The 18,331-nt window shown below is 40.8% G+C and overlaps 1 protein-coding gene across 6 annotated transcripts in view; it reads left to right on the top strand.

The window, feature by feature from the left end:
• shank2b (SH3 and multiple ankyrin repeat domains 2b) overlaps positions 1 to 18,331 on the top strand; it is a 188,969-nt gene that overhangs the window by 81,191 nt on the left and 89,447 nt on the right. The gene's annotated exons all lie outside the window — the stretch shown is intronic.

Here is an 18,331-nt window from a genome sequence, read left to right as displayed (position 1 = left end):
ATTTAAGGCAAAGGAGACTCATTCACACCGTTTTAGTCATTGTTTGATGAGTGAACCATTGAATCTAATGCTAATTGAACCATTGAACCTCTCTGCTTTTTTTAAGCAATGGAAGTGTAATGACGACCCCTCTGTTTCCTCTGCGTCATGCTTTTTGTGGCTGAATCCATCTCTTTTTCCATTATATGATAATTAACACACCAAATGTATTTCATTTGATGTACTGATTCAATTATTCAGGAAACAGATTGCGTCATGCTTTTTGTGGCTGAATCCATCTCTTTTCACGACCTGACTGACTGACATTTTGGGCGTGCAAAAATGAGTGCAAACTTGATTGCTCACGCAGACAAATGTGGAAGCTGATCTACTAACCGCCCGGCATAGATTCTGCCAAACACGCAAAAATTGTATTTTGGGAGAAGCATACGCTAATACAGGGGTGCCCAAACTCTTTGGACCGAAGATCGACTTTTCGATCAACCAACCTCCCGCGATCGACCCGTTACCGCGCTCGCACATACACACGCACGTCATGATGAGCAACAGCCTGACACCGAGGCATGCGATGCACTTTTGCAACCTGTTAAATATCGTAGCTCACGCGTACCGTTTTAAAGTGCTTCCCTCAGCCCTCGAGATTCCTGTTCGTTGCCTGTGCCCTCGGTGAATTGTACACGAAACAAACTCTGAATGAGAATAATGATAACTATAAAAGATATAGCGCAACAGCTCCGATCACAAGCTGCAATTGCAGACTGCTGAGCGCTAATAACTTCCGGTGACGCAGGTCACGCGCCACTGGAAGTTAAAGATTTACTTGCTCTATTTTATTTTATTTTTTTAATACTTGTTGTGAAAATGAGACTGATAGGATGATTAGGGTGCAGTGTACATTAACACAAAAAATATATTACTAACATGCACAAAGACACACAAATGGTTGTTTGGTTTTTTTCTCCTCTACACCCCTCGCAATCGACTTGGGACCAGTCCGCAATCTACCGGTCGATCGCGATCGACGTAATGGGCACCCCTGCGCGAATAGATTCAATTCGCATGCTCTGTGTGATTTATCATACCTGAAACATACTACGATGGCTGATTTTGCTTTTTTAAATCCAGTGCCTAAAATTCAGGTACAAACCAGTAAGTAAAGCTGGCTCAATTTAGTAAAGGCAGAGAACATTATTTTTGAACATATATTTTTGAAATGCCAAAAACAAAAAATCTTGCAACAGATTGTCTATTCAGTATTACAATATTGGAACTTCAGAATGATGTAATGGCTCACCGAGTCTTTTTCTTCTACTTTGTAAGTAATATGTGTGTATCCCCTTCCACGAACTAATACTTCCAATTTCCACATTTCAAGCTTGATTTTCATACATGGTGAATGGCGACCGAACGAGCAAAACTCTCTTTTAAATATGGCGGTCTCAGGTGTGTGCAAAGGGGAGGGCCGACAGGGCGGGCATCTACCCGAGGGGAGCACCACATCACAATCATTGATGAAAGGGCACGCGCAACACGCCCACCAACAACACCTCTGGTAGCGTAAACACCCAATTTCGCACCCATTTTATGGGATAGAAGTAAATCGACCCCTGAGTGTTCCTGAGTGACCCCAAGTGCAATCTCAAATTAATGAACAAGCTTAACCTCCAGCTTCATTTATCCTCATGTCGCCTTTTGAACCCAATCAGACTCTTTATACAGTACATACGGTACAATATGGGAGCTTACCAGAAATGAGAGGGGGATGGAATGAGAAATATTTCACACAAATATGGTATATTATATTGAAATTACTGCTGCGATAAATGTAATTATTAAACCTATGAGTTGGGATGCTCCAATTGATCGGTGGACGATCATTATTCATGAAAAAAAATGTGTGATCGTTGAAGGCGATCAATAGTAGCTGATTGATCACTCTGTGGCCATGTGTTCTACATTTGACATTTTATTACATATGCAGACTATAAGCAATGATTACCACCCGTTCTTTGGTACAAGTGTCTAAACAGCAATGTCCAAAGCGTTCATCCATTCATCCGTCCATTTTCTACCGCTTATCCGGGGATGGGTCACGGGGGCAGCAGCTTTAGCAGGGAAGCCCAGACTTCCCTCTCCCCAGCCACTTCTTCCAGCTCTTCCCGGGGAATCCCGAGGCGTTCCCATGCCAGCTGGGAGACATAGTCTCTCCTGCGTGTCCTCGGTCGTCCCCGGGGTCTCCTGCTGGTGGGACATGCCCGAAACACCTCAACAGGGAGGCGCCCAGGAGGCATCCTTATCAGATGCCTGAGCCACCTCAACTGGCTCCTCGTGACGTGGGGGAGAAGCGACTCGACTCTGAGCCCCTCCCGGATGACCAATCATCTCACCTTATCTCTAAGGGAGAGCCTGGACACCATGCAGAGAAAACTCATTTCGGCTGCTTGTAACCGGGATCTCGTTCTTTCGGTCATGACCCATAGCTCGTGACCATAAGTGAGGGTTGGAACATTGATCGACCGGCAAATTGAGAGCTTCACCTTTGAGCTCAGCTCCTTCTTCACCACGACGGACCGATACAGAGTCTGCATCACAGCAAACGCTGCACCGACCCTCCTGTCCTCACTCGCGAACAAGACCCCAAGATACTTAAACTCCTCCACTTGGGGCAAGATCTTCCCCCCGACCCGGACAGGGCACTCCAACCTTTTCCGACTGAGGACCATTGTTTCAGATTTGGAGGTGATGATTTTCATCCCAACCGCTTCACACTCGGCTGTGAAACGCTCCAGTGAGAGTTGGAGAGCCCTGCTTGAAGGAGCCAACAGTACCACATCATCTGCGAAAAGCAGAGACGTAACACTGAGGCCATCAAACCGGACCCACTCAACACCTCGGCTGCGCCTAGAAATTCTGTCCATAAAGGTTATGAACAGAATCGGCGACAAAGGGCAGCGATGGCAGAGTCCAACCCTCACTAGAAACGATTCCCACAATGCGAACCAAACTCTGACATCGGTGGTATAGGGACCGAACAGCCCGACCGAACATCAGGGCGTTCGGTACCCCATACTCCCGAAGCACCCCCTCCACTCAACTCCTCGAGGGACTCGGTCGAACGCCTTCTCCAAATCCACAAAGCACGTGTAGACTGGTTGGGCGAGTTCCCGTGTACCCTTGAGGACCCTGCTAAGGGTGTCGAGCTGGTCCACTGTTCCACGGCCGGGACAAAAACCACACTGCTCCTCCGGAATCTGAGGCTTGTATTAAAACAATAAAAGCCTTGAACTACTTCAGTTGTGTTTAATGAATCTAAAATATATGAAAGTCTAATCTTTATCAGTACATTACAGAAAATAATTAACTTTATCACAATATGCAAATTTTGTTTAGAAGGACCTATAGATGCATTTACTTACGAGCATTGATCTGCCGAAACTTCCAGGTTTATTCAAATATGTGCAGTAGATAAATGTAATATTACTGGTGAAATACACCAAGCGTTTTGGATTGTGGCTCAGCACAGGACACGAGGTTGTAGAGCACAGAGGGGATTACAGGGCCTCAGAGAAAATGAGAAAAGATGAAAAAGCAAATGAATTTATTAAGGAAGGAGAAAAAGATGCATTTGAGTGGGAAATGAATGATGAGCGAGACAAAAATGAATCTAATCTAAAAACCCAATCCTGCAAATGTCTCTTCTCATGGACACCATTCATCAGAACATTCATCAGAACGCAGAATCAGTAAGCACTGACCTGGTCAAATTGGAGTGGAAAATGAAACGTAATGCAGGATTATCTTCAAACACAACAACAATGCAAACTCCCTCTCTCTTTGTAGCACACAAATGTTTGAATTTTTGCAAAGGTGTTCAGTCATTGTTTGGACGTCTTTGCTCCACTGATGTATGTTGGGATGGGATGTTTTTCTTCCTGGATCTCCCACAGGCCACTATGGGCTCAGCCTGTTGCAGAGGTGGGTGCTTGCTCTTTTCTACCTTGTATGTGTGCGATTGCGTGCGTGCGTATGTGAGAGAGACAGAGAGAGAGAGAGAGATAGATAGAGAGAGAGAGAGAGAGAGAGAGAGAGAGAGAGAGACGTCGGCTCCATAAATCTTTAGTTGCTGATACTCTTTGCTTACGTTGCAGATGTTCATATATATTTTAATGTTAGCTGCTTGTGAAACAAACTGAGCATATGAGCAAAGTTCAAGAGACCTGCTGCATATTTGTTCATAATCAGTTCATTTGTGTGACATTGTGAAATCAAAATGAAATATACACACCCAACTCCAATGAAGTTGGAACGTTGTGTTAAATGTAAATGGAAACAGACTTCAATGATTTGCAAATCAGGTTCATTCAATATTTAACTGACAACACTGCAAAGATAAGATATTTAATGTTCAAAGTGATAAGCTTTAACTTAACACCACACATTCGAAAACAATAAGGTCCCTTATTCATTCTGCTGCAAGGGGTTTGAGACCACAGTGAAAATCTAACTGAAGCAGAGATGGGCATTCCATCCCTGGGATGGAGCGGTCCGTCCGTCCATCCTGCACAGACCCCCATTTCCTGCACATTTTTTCCAAGTGGGGCATTGTGTAATGTGGCAAGGCATGTCATGTGTTTTGTATTTTATGGATGACGCGCTTCTCTCGTGAGGTGACATAAGCTTTGTAGTGAGCGCTTCTATGAAGAGGAAAACACCTTAAGATCCTTAATACTTGGACGATCATTTAAAAGGTTGGTGTGAGCATAAGTGAAGATGTCAACATAATTTTTGGTGACCATCGATTGCAGTTTTGGCACATTAGGCAACGTTTAGATTCCTACATTTAGACTGTCATGTTGCGTATGGCAAGTGAGGACGGACATATTACATTAGTGTCGGCAACAAAAGAGGAATTTGAACCATTTAATACAATCTTCCATGGGAGCCATAAACGCCATGGATCTAAAATGAATATAAATATTCTTTTCCTTTTCTTGTCAATTCTGTAGGAGACAATTGCTGAACCAGGTTGAAGCGATATGTCAGCCCATCTGCCAATTTGTCACAAATTCAGCACATATAAAACGGAGCTAGGATAATATCATACAATCAAAAGCAATAATTCCGTATTAATCCAGTGAGTTTCTGCTTTATGATACATCTCCAACGGGGAAGCATCTTTACAATTTGCTTCACTTTGCCACATCTAATACGGCTGCGGCGTCGACATACTCAAGAAAAGTTCTTTGTACATGGAATGTAAATGCTGTCTATGATAGGACTTGCTCACGATCAGCAAAACGATGGTGTTTTTTTACTTAGACTTCTACTCCTGCGTGATTATGATCATGATAGACAACGTTGGCATGCAGCACGTGTGCCATTTTATTTCATGAAACCCCGACTGTGGATGGTGTAATAAAGAGTGACACAAGCATGCACGGCCACCTCCGGCCATCTCTCAGTGAGATGTTTTGTCACCACTGAAAATTTTCTGGCTCTCCCTTTGCTGTTTGGGCTTCCATAACTGACCGCTTGGTAAATATACGGTGTGGTGTATGTAGCTTCCAAAAGGGGAAATTGTTCACTTTTCTTAATAGGGACTGTCTTTTTTTCCTTTATCCTCTCAACTCTGCGTCCACAAGTAGACGTTAACCCCTTATCTTTGATCTTTATCATTATTATTTACAGAAGGTGGCATGTCAGTGGCTCAGTTGTAGAGGGGTGAGGGGTGAGCAGTGGTTTATTTTGCATAAGAACAATACACTTCCCGAAAAATAAGCTAAATTCCAGAAGGCTTCAAAACTGCTCAAGTGTGCAGTGATTCTTGAGGGTACTTTGACGAAAAGTATGTAACAGTCGAGTTATTAAAACGAATGGGAACTATTTAAAATTGATAGATTTTTTTTTTTTTTAATGTCTTTGGGAACCCTTTCCTGTCCCCTATTTTTATGGATTAAATAATTCTTACTGTAGCAGATTTTTTTAAAATGTTGTTATTTTATGGTTGGGTATTGTAATTCTTTTAATCATGTAAACAGTCCACCACATTAGCCTAGTTTGAATTTACAATCAGATGATAAGAGAGCTGTAATCTTTCTGACTCATGCGACAGATGACGATGAAAGTATATATCATTGGCCACGGAGTTCTTTGGACTTACACTCGTCTACCTTTTTACAGATTTCTAAGAACTTTTTCATAGAAGGCGAAACTGACCATTATTTTGCCCGACCATGTTGCATTTAATTGTTCTGAAGAGTGTTTGCTCAATTATATTACATTTTGTCGCTGTTCTGTGGGGGAAAAAATTGATGTCCATTTTTGTCTTTTTTTTTTTTTACGTTATTTTTTGTCATTTTTCCCGGTTTGGTGCAAGCCAGGCACATCTTGCAACTTTCTTCAACAGAAACCTTTTTGAAACAATTCTTGGTGAATGAGGGTGGATCAGGCTGTATGTTTCTGACAAATTAGTGTAAGTAGTCCAATGACTTTTTTTTGTATGATTGCACCCTATAGTCATCATATCCACATGCATATTGTGACATAATGCGAGACAATACACGCATAACCTCCAACTAAGTGTTGCCTGGTTTTGCAGTGCATTCGAGCTATTAACTACAGTCTCTGGGAAGAAAATAAAGAAATAAAAAGACCGTGTGACATAATGCGAACTGCATAATGGACTGCTGACTTGTTGGAGAAAAAAGTAATAATGACAGTCACGGTGTGTGTAGAAGATTGTTGCTTCATTGTGGCTCTCCATACAACTATAAGCCAGTCTAAGAATGATGGACAGATGTGCCTACAGACCATCCTCTGCCACTGCGCGATAATCCAACACGGAGCTGGATTGACCACACTTGTAAATGCACTGCAAGTACACACTCACATGCAATATGTCTGATACACACACAATTTATTTCTCTCATTTCTATTTTCAGACTTTCGAGTAAATTAGATTATACACTGTCGAGCAAATGACTTGGTTTGGGTTTACGTGTGTGTGCGTGTGAGTGCGTGCGTGTGCGACTGAAATAAAAACAAACAACAGTTTAACTCGCTCACAGCAGTTTTTACTCATCCAGAGCAAAGTTATATAGCAGAGGTTACTTTGCTGGAAAGGGAACAATCTCGGCTCGGATTAAGTATTCAATTCCATTTTTAAATCGCTTTGCTTTAGATAAAATGTGTCCTAAGTTCCCCTTTGGAAGAGGGCACCACAGTCACACTTTCCAGAGTTTTATGTTTAAAGGTGATGAAAATTAAACTGGAAATTCTGATCCAATGAGAGTGACTTGCAGTGGCTGAAGTGCTTGAAAAAAATATCGCTCATTTGAAGTTATAGTCAATATTGTCATGTCATTCAGTCAAGATGAACATTCCCCTCGCCCACTGAGAAATAGCTTCTTTATTATGTCCAGTACTGTGCACATTTCCTTAGTTGTCATTTGTAATGCAGAGATTCAAAGTTAATTTAAATGGATCGTTGAAAGCCCAGATTTGTGGTGTTTAAATGAGAGTGGTTTACTTGAAAGCCGTCTAAAAACAGATAAAAAAAAAAAAAAGAGAAAGCTTTTTTTTTCTTTTCAAGTTCCTTTGTTCCCTGGTCTCCCTTTGCTATCATGGCTACAGGTCGCCTTTTGTCCAAAGATGAAGATGATTGCACGAGATATTGATTGTGTGGCGGGCTACATCGGCACCAGTTGAATTTCAGTGCTTAAGTGTTTTTTTAAGTCATTTGTTCAAGTAGCTCAAAGTTCATGTGTCGTGAAAATCCATTGCTTTGATTTAGTGCTTTGAAAATTGATTCTTATGGATTGCTCCAAAATGTGTTTAGCTCACTGGTGTCAAAGTCAAGGCCCAGGGGCCAGATCTGGCCCGCCACATCATTTTATGTGGCCCGTGAAAGCAAATCAAACATGTCAAGTTCCATGATGCTTGCCAAAGTGTGAACCAAAATTTCAGATTGTCATATGTAATCCATCATAACATGACATTGCAAGCACTTTCTCATTACCAAACCCCTTATTACATTAATGTAAACAATGTTGAAACAAGTAATTATTCTTGACTTCTGATTTTAAAACTAGTCATCCATCAATTTGTTGTGCGCTGTGTATGTAATATGTAGAAGTGATGAAACATTTATATGGTTTCCCAAAATTCACCGTCATAACAGCCCTCCAAGGGAAACTGTAACTACGATGTGGCCCACGACAAAAATGAGTTTGACACTCCTAGTTTAGCTTATACCAATGAAGAAATAGGAACCACATTTAAAACAAACAAAACAACCAAAAACCAAACACATGCCATGACAGTCAAGTTGTCAAGTTATGTTATCAGTGTTTCTGAATAATGATTAGTTTAGCTGTGCATATTAACAAACGATCACTCCACTGTAATCTATTCATTTATTCCAATGTTCCTCCTTTTTCTCTCCGGTCCGGGTTATTTTTGTCTGCATGTGGCTGAGGAGAATGAAAATGTCAAAATCTCATTGGTGAGATAACCAAATTTTATTCACTCTGATGCCAACCTGTTTCTTTGCTCAGTCGGTATAATGGTGAAATCAATTGAAATTGGACAGTATAACAGGTTTTTCATCATAGTTGGGATGTGGTTCTTTGGTGGAATCAATTCTTGAATTTGCTGTCACCATTCTGGAGCTATTGAGGCAAGAAGGACAGCAAATTGGAGACAGCTCCTACCTAGACAAGCCATCATTCCCCAGGAGCAGCACTCCAACATGAAGTCATGAGTGGCATAAAAGCACAACAAAGCAGCAAGTCCTGCCAAGTGCACGCATCTCATTTCAATGTGCGTTTCATCATACAGTTAATGTATGTTGGTGTGCATGTGTAGCTTTAATGATATATGAAGCCCCCCGTTCCCCTAAGTTGCTTAGCAACACCAAGGGTTTGTTTTACGCAGAAGCTGCTCACCCATCCATTGCTTGTTCACTCATCTTCTGCTCCTCTATCTGGCATAACCGAGCAATATCTTTGCGCTTTGAGTACCTCGTAGGTAGAAAAGTTTGAACAAAGTGTAAGGCTATTCAAAATCTTAGTGCAGTATGTATCAATAAACATGCAGTCAGGTCCATAAATTTGGGGACATTTATTCAAGTCTCATCTTTGTGACTGTAAACATAACCTCAATGATGTCATTAATCAACGGATAAATTATTTATTTCAAACAGTGAAACAGACAAAATTGAAATAAAATAACATGGATTTGAAATGAAACATACAAAATGTGCTTCAACAGTGTCATGAGTCCGTGATGGTCATGGGCCCAAAAAGCAGGGAGGCAGGAGGAGCAAGGTGGACTGAACAAAATATATATTTTTTCAAATACAGGAATACATTGGAAAAACTAAACTCAAATATACGGAGCTTACCCCAGCTGTCTTCGGGCACTAGGTGGGGTTCACCCTGTACCGGTTGCCAGCCAATTGCAGGGCACACAGAGACAAACAACCATCCGCGCTCACACTCACACCCAGGGACAATTTAGAGTGTCCAATCAGCCTGCCATGCACGTTTTTGGAATGTGGGAGGAAACCGGAGTACCCGGAGAAAAACCCACGCATGCCCGGGGAGAACATGCAAACTCCACACAAGAAGGCCGGAGCCGGAATCGAACCTTGCACCTCTGCACTGTGAGGCCGATGTGCTATGCAGTTGACCATTTAATACAATCTTCGACGTGCTATGCGAGCCGCCCACTTTCTAATACACTGGTACCTCTACCTACGAACGTGTCTTCGTACGAAATTTTCAAGTTCTGTTTATTCCGTTTTGTTAGTTTAATCATATTTTGACTGTCTTGGTTATTCCAGAACATTCCGCTTCTTTGCCTGAACAAACTCTTTGGTTGCTTTCACAGTATGCTTTGGGTCATTGTGCATCGGCACTGTGAATTGCCATCCAATGTGTTCTAAAGCATTTGGCTGAATATGAGAAGATCATGTTGCCCGAAACACTTCAAAATTCATGCAGTCACATCATCAATAAATGCTGGGGTTTCATTTCCATCGCCATTCATACGTGCCAACCTGGCCCTGGAACAGCTGAGCAGCCATTTGTCCTAATGGTCCCTTCAAAAGTGGAAGCCACATACAGTATATCATCCATCCATCCATCCATCCATTTTCCGATTAGCTTTATCCTCACAAGGGTCGCGGGGGGTGCTGGAGCCTATCCCAGCTGTCTTCGGGCAATAGGCGGTATATACCCTGAACTGGTTGCCAGCCAATCGCAGGGCACACAGAGACAAACAACCATTCGCGCTTCACAATCATACCTAAGGACAATTTGGAGTGTTCAATCAGCCTGTCATGCATGTTTTTGGAATGTGGGAGGAAACCGGAGTACCCGGAGAAAACCCACACAGGCACGGAGGGGGGAACACCTGATTTTGAGGTAAATACCATTAAGGCTGAAAAATCTGCAGTTTAAACACATTTTGTTTGTTTCATTTCAAATCCTTTGCGGTGTTGTTCAGAGCCAAAAAGAGGAGAATTGTGTCACTGTCCCAATATTTATGGTACTGACTACCAGTACCACCTCATCAAATATAGCATGGTAGTGCCCTGTAAAAAAACATCCATTCATCCACCCATTTTCTGATCCGCTTTATCCTCACAAGGGTTGTGGGGGATGCTGGAGCCTATCCCAGCTGTCTTTGGGCAGTCGGCGGTGGATACCCTGAACCAGTTGGCAGCCAATCGCAGGGCACACAGAGACGAACAATGTGCCGCACTCACGCTCACACCCAGGGACAATTTTGAGTGTTATATGAACCCCGCCACACATGTTTTTGGAATGTGGAATGAGACCGGAGTACCTGGAGAAAAGCCACGCAGGCACGGGGAGAACATGCAAACTCCACACAGGAAGGCCGGAGCTGGGATCGAACCCACGACCTCTGCACTGTGAGGTCGACATCTGTAAAAAAACAAGGCATATCCTATAATTATTGTTTTTTAAAGTGTAGAAATATGTTTCAATTTTTTTCTAGGTTATCCTTCTTACTGATATGAAATAGATTGTTTAGGTATAAGTTAGGTAAATTTTACATGATTTCCATGGGTCATATGCACTTGTTACGGTGTGGTTGTGCCCTGCAAACGTAAGGAGAGTAGGTCTGGCTCGTCCATCCTCATTGTGCCTGCACAGAAACTCCGGACACCAATGATACCCTACGTGCCTGTGTGGTAATGTTGATTCACAAGCACATCTCCCGAAACACACCTTTGCAGGGTTTTTGATGTAGGGTCACGATTTATTTCATGCAACCTTTTTCACTCAGCTTTATTTTTTTGAATTCATGAAAAATAAAAAGTGACATCCATGCCAAAGGCAATTTTCAGACTGTGGAAATTTGTTTTTACTGGTTGGATCACTAGCTGGTGCATTAGATTATCAAGTATCTCTTTGTGTAATACATGCATCACATGAAACAAAACAAATATCGAAAGTATCAAACTGAAAGAACCGGGGGTGGGGGGGGAGTCTTTCATTTATTTGCACTTTTGGTTAAAGATTTTGCCATTGCTCTGTGGTCACTTGTATTAGGCTGCTTAATCTTTTGGTTGAATGTTCTTTGGCCCAATTCTGTTAAAAGTACTTTTATATCGAGCATCCTTGTTCTTTTTTTATCATCCTTTCATTGAAAAAATGAAAACCTGAAGAAAGAAAGTGAAGTGTTGAAAATGTTTTCACCATTTTCTCAGCTGCCCCATAAATTGGTCAACCCCCCCAAGCTCCAGGAGAGAAGAAAATCCTAGCGCTGTGCCTGGTTTAAATGTGAGAAGTGTGTCAGTTGCTGTGTGATGTCAATTATTTCTCATCGAGCCAGAACTTTACATTTGGTCAAGTGATTTAAAAAAAATAGACATAGCGGAAACCCAGACATGGCATGACTTTTCTGCTGCTTGGATAAATGTGACAGTCATGTTCGTTTGTTGATGAAATGGATCATACACCGGAGCACTGACATTAGCTAGCAGATGAGCCATTACGTTTTACTCAGTTACTTAAAGGCGACCCATCCATCTATATTCTACAATGGATATAAAAAGTCGACATGTGTTCAAATGCTGCAATTACACAACCACATTACTTCAGTTGTTTATTTTTAGCTCTTGTTTTGAAAATATTACATTTTTAAAGGTCACAGGTAACATTAATTATTTAAGTTTGGAAATTATTTATCTTGGTCTTTTTTATTCATGTCAGCAAAATGTGACATTTGAACAGGTGTGTGGAGACCTTTTTTTTAATCCACTGTATACCACATATCCCCACCTGTGTTACAACCATCCATCCATCCATCCATCCCTTTTCTAATCCGTTTATCCTCATGAGGGTCGCGGGCATGTTGGAGCCTATCCCAGCTGTCTTCAGGCAGTAGTTGACGTACACCCTGAAGTGGTTGCCAGCCAATCACAGGTCACAACCAAACCTTTTCTTCTTACTTGTTAGAAATTGTGTTCCCTTAACCCAGTTATGGAGGTTTAGTTTTCCAGTCTGTCCTTGTAGAAGTGGCTGCCCCGCCAGACATTCTGATGGATTAAACTACATTTTTATCATTTAAAGCAGGTGTGTCAAACTCATTTTTGCCGTTTTGGGGTTACATCTTCCCTTGGTGGGCCGGTACGACCGTGAAACTGAATAAATGTGTATACAGTCAAACCTCGTTTTTTGAACGTCTCTGTTCTCGACCAAATCGGTTTTCGACCAAAAATTTCGAGTTTTTTATGCCTCGGATGACGACCGAATTTCGGTTTTCAAACAAACTGAGCGCACTTGAATGTGTCACTTGACTCCTCTCGTCTTCCTTACATGAGGAAGTGACGCTTCCTCGGGTAGACGAGGAAGTGATGCTTCCTCGTTTAGTGTTCCATGGTGAACAGACGTGTTCAATAAAGATGTTTTTTTTAAAAAAAAGAGCGTGGTTTCGGTTTTCAAACAAATCGGTTTTCGAACAGACTTCTGGAACGGATTATGGTCGAAAACCGAGGTATGACTGTATATTGTTGTTACTTGTACACAACTAATTGATGGATTACCAGTTTTGTTCAATTATTGTTTGAGTGAGAGACAGGGTAACAAAATTATCACAAAATCTCGACATAATTTGTCATACATGAGATTTGACATTTCGGTACTAATTTTAGCAAGGATCATGGAAGTTGACGCGCGTGAATTGCTTTCGCGGGCCACATAAAATGATGTGGCGGGCCGGATCTGGCCCCCGGGCCTTGACTTTGACACCTGTGATTTAAAGGGAATCTAAAAACAAAAAACAAGAAGAAGAAGAAACTTTTTGTGTGTGCCTATAGCCTTTCTGGAGGCACAACCACAAATGTTTTTTTTCATCATTTTGGATTTCTGCCACTTGGAAATACCCTGCGTGGCCTCTGCTGTTATTTCAAGCTTTATAAGGTCGCTACTCGGTACTTTGCTTTGTGTGACCATTAATGCAATCTTCCTCCTCACTTTGCATCGTTATCTTCTAATACAGATAGTCAGTGTGTGAATGTAGCCACGCATTCCACGTCTTCGTTGCCACTTTAAATACAGTCCGGTCCAGTACGAAGAACGAATGTGCGCTTCGTTGTCGTGTGTGTGAGAGGCGGTGCAAGTTCATTCCTGCTTGTGTCAGTCGACGGGGAGCGCGCGTTAGTGGAAGGGGCGGCGCACACTCACCAAGCCGGCAGTTGGAGAGAAAAGAACGAGCGGGATCATGGTTGCAGCCCGCCGTTTCTCCTCTGCGCATTTTCGCTCTCCGTGGTTCTGAGAGGGCAATCGGACTGGGGGAACGAAAAAAAAAAAAAGTAACGGGACATGCTCAAACTGTGAGTCGAGCAGCCACAATGAAGTCCATCATCAATGCCTTAAAAAAGGAAGGTAGGACCTTTTATCACTTTTTTTTAACTATCGTTTTTTACTATCGAGAAGTTGTGTGTTTAAAGTTTATAATGGTAGCCGACGTGATAACACTGTGTGTTAAAGTGAGTGTCCCTCAAGATGCTCGTCTTTTTTGAATATTTCTTTGGGAATGTAGGTAGGTCGCTGCCTATTTCGGTTACAGTGCAAGAGAAATCCGCTAATTGGCTTTTTTTTTTCTCGGACGAGAAAGAGAGACATTTGATCAGTTTTTGGGTCACCGAAAGCCATAGAAAATTGAACTCCGAAGAGGGGGAAAAACACGCTCACACCCGACGTAATTATGTTCTGTTACCCTCAACCAAACGGAATCCAAAGAGCCCACCCATCTGTCAGAGTGTGAATGGAAAAAGCGTGTCGTTGCTTTCACCTGCTGCATCTCGGTGAGGAAAAACGGTGTCAAGAATGTGGATCGTGTTAAACACCAAAGTGACAGGTTTTAAATTACAGCTTAATATTATACAATACAATACATCCGAGCCGCATTCGGTTTTCTTTAAAGCATTAACAACCACTGTAGGATAACTTTATTAATCACGTTGGGGCTGTAGTTTTCTAATATAATTTATGTTTCAGTCGAAGGTAGAATAAATTTGTATTTGATTTGAAGACTTTAAATTTGATTTGAAGACTTTAAATTGCCTATATGGTGAGAATGTGTGGCTATATGCGCCCTGCAATCGACAAGTGACCATTCCAGGATGTGCCTCACTTCCCACAGTCAGATGGGATAGACTCCAGCTCACCAGTGTTGGCTCTCTGTCCAAAGGTTTACAGTTTGAAAAGCCCAATGGCCAAAAAAGGACCCAGAAAAGGATAAATGAAGCTGAATGTATGCATGCCTTTCAAGCTGTCGTACCATTACAATAATATTGAATGTAAAAAAAAAATGCAGAAACTTGTAAAAGTTTGACTATTGTATGCCATTCAATAAGATAGATGTTTTAATTTCAAATAGCTAGCTTTTTCTGACAGTATATCTAAAGGCCAAAAAACACAATGTCACAATTTGGTAAATGTCATGTTTTTTTTTTTTTTTTCAAAAACCAAAACGATTGTAAGTCGAGGGGTTCGTAGTTTTTCAGTGGATAGCTCTACTTTAAAAATGGGCAAAAGGAGAGATGGAATCCTTTGATGGCAGTTTTATTTTTCCAACGTCTGCACCTCCGAACAACGAACAAGAACACCCCTCCTTCCCGGAAACACCAAACACTTCCTGGTTTCCTTAACCAATCAGATAATAGCAACATAAACTTGTTTAAGCAATTATTAAACAGAATATAACCAAGGTAACTGGAACACAAAAGAACATAATGCTCAAATATAAAATGAAAATAATAAAAAATTTAACATAAGCTTACACTATTGTTCAATCCAAATGTGTCTGTTATTTTTTATTTATTTTTTATTTTTTTGCAAATTATTGACCAATCTAAAGTTATGAAGTGTATTACTCTTTTTGATGATACAAATGAATGGTTGAACAAATCTGGCATTGTTGGGGTCTCCTGAAAAGCGACTATTTTGGAGGTAAAGTGCAAATCGACCAGTGTTAAAAACATTGTAACGGGGCCCTAGCACCTCTCAGTAATAAAATAGCCTGTGTCATCTCGAATGGAACACTGATACAGTGTTAAAATGGAGTGTCACCTGAATTTGACCCTGATTGGTGTCTATTTGAACCTGCAACTGCTCCCTGGCATAATGATTGAAATTGACTGGTGAGAAGTGAGACAATATTCTTCAGCAACATTTTCCCTCTTGCATGCAAGTCAGAATCAAACTTCCCAAATGTAGGCAAAACTCTCACATGTTCATATTTGATGAATTGACAAATTTCATCTCATAACTGTGTGTGCGCTTGAGTTTTTCAAACATTTCAAACAGATTGGCCGAGAATTGTAATTTTTGTGACATCACACGAGGTACACGGCAATTCAGGTTCATTAGCACGGAATGTAACCTGCTTTGATTGAAGCAGGTGTAGGCATCAAGAGTGATGAGCTGCAGTTGAGGTTTTTTTTTTGTTTTTTTGTTTTTTTTTTACTGGTGAGTAGCGCAGTTGACTCCATTCAGTCTAATGAGAGTGAATTGTCAGCTGTTTGACAAATAATATTTAACATGTAAATAAGATGATCTGAAAAGCCAAGCTCTCTTCAATAAATTTAATTGTATTGAAGTGCTCGTTGGAAAAGTTCATGTCCGTATTATCTATGTCCATGCAATTGTCACACTCTTCCCCTGGAAGACAAGGCCTCACCATCTTCATTGCACGCCGGGGTCAAGTCTCTGTTGTTTTGGGATTTTCTCATATCCAGCATTTTAGTTTTTGTGCTATTGGCTCCTGAAAGTTTGGGTCAGGTTCTCAATTGACCTTTAAGGAATTGAAATGTTGTGGGTCTACACACGTTCCTGATTTGATGAATGTTGAAATGTGGTTATTTTTACTCATTGCACACTGACTGTACCTGCCTTTAATTGACGTGGCGTTTTATTGTTTTGGTAACTTACTCTGACAGCTCTATTAGTAAGTATTGCCTTTTGCACTTTTCACAGATAACGCTTCTGAAATGCTTTACAGGACAGGTGCAAAATGCAAAGTAGTAGGAGTTGAAAACTTAACACAACAAATGCCGAAATCAGTGAAAAATGGACAGCAGGACAACAAAAGTTGATAAAACTCCCACAGACTGTAGGATACAAAGACAGTAAACATATAACAATATATCACTGCAAAGAAGTATGACTTAAAATCGAAGTCATGGACGATAGAAAAGATGGGTTCTACATACAGTGCTACCTCTACTTATGAAATTAATTTGTTCTTGAAGAAATTTCTGAACTAGAAAATTTTGAAAGTGGAGTGCGTCCCCATTTCCATGTAAATGCCCAAATCAGTTCCAAGCCCCCCCCCCAAAAGAAAATTCAGACATTCATGTTTTCTAAAGCATAAAAATGCCTCAAAATATGGAACAAATACATCTTACAATTGGATTATTGCACAGTAAATGAGAGTTGTGCAGAATGTAAAGACAGTAAACATGTAACTATATATCACTGCAAAGAAGTATGACTTAAAATCTAAGTCATGGACGATAGAAAAGATGGCTTCTACATACAGTGGCTCCCACAGACTGTAGGATACAAAGACAGTAAACATATAACAATATATCACTGCAAAGAAGTATGACTTAAAATCGAAGTCATGGACGATAGAAAAGATGGGTTCTACATACAGTGCTACCTCTACTTATGAAATTAATTTGTTCTTGAAGAAATTTCTGAACTAGAAAATTTTGAAAGTGGAGTGCGTTTTCCATGTAAATGCCCAAATCAGTTCCAAGCCCCCCCCCCAAAAGAAAATTCAGACATTCATGTTTTCTAAAGCATAAAAATGCCTCAAAATATGGAACAAATACATCTTACAATTGGATTATTGCACAGTAAATGAGAGTTGTGCAGAATGTTAAAAAACAAAGAATGGAGTAAACCATAAAAATGATGGTCATTTAACTTGTGACTGCACTACCTCTACTTATGAAATTAATTTGTTCTTGAAGAAATTTCTGAACTAGAAAATTTTGAAAGTGGAGTGCGTTTTCCATGTAAATGCCCAAATCAGTTCCAAGCCCCCCCCCCAAAAGAAAATTCAGACATTCATGTTTTCTAAAGCATAAAAATGCCTCAAAATATGGAACAAATACATCTTACAATTGGATTATTGCACAGTAAATGAGAGTTGTGCAGAATGTTAAAAAACAAAGAATGGAGTAAACCATAAAAATGATGGTCATTTAACTTGTGACTGCATCCCCATCGTTTTTTTGCCCTCTTTAGTTCATAGTCTCTTTCAGAAGTGGTTTCTGCCTGGCGTTTTGTCAAGAACTGATCCATCAAGTCAAAATAGACTTGTTGGACAACCAATAAGCTGTGTTAGGGAATGGACACTTTAAAATTTAAATCAGTCATACCTGCATATGCATTACTGCTCGGAAATTGACATACAGTATATACCATGTATTTATTAAACTGACAAAAATCCTACTGTGGAATACAAACAAATTGATATAAAAGTCGAGCAAAATAAGTGTTTTTTTTTCTTTCTTACTATTGTTAGTCCCTCTGCTCACATACAAGCACCAGAGCAGCAAGATGGTTCAATAGAAAGGCACCTCTCCTGCTATGAGTCCCACTTTTAGTACTTTGGGCTGTCATGGGACTTGACCGACCTCACTTCTTCAGGCCAGATTCTTGTAGACTGAACTACGACCTATATATGTACAGTGTGTGTGTGTGTGTGTGTGTGTGTGTGTGTGTGTGTGTGTGTGTGTGTGTGTGTTGTATTGGTGTTTTTGTTTTTTTACACACAAAAA

Source organism: Hippocampus comes, unplaced genomic scaffold, assembly GCF_001891065.2.
Source record: "Hippocampus comes isolate QL1 unplaced genomic scaffold, H_comes_QL1_v1.1 scaffold198, whole genome shotgun sequence".
NCBI classification, from domain to species: Eukaryota; Metazoa; Chordata; class Actinopteri; order Syngnathiformes; family Syngnathidae; genus Hippocampus; species Hippocampus comes.
The sequence above is the reverse complement of the archived record's forward strand: the minus strand, read 5'-3'. Positions and strand labels throughout refer to the sequence as shown.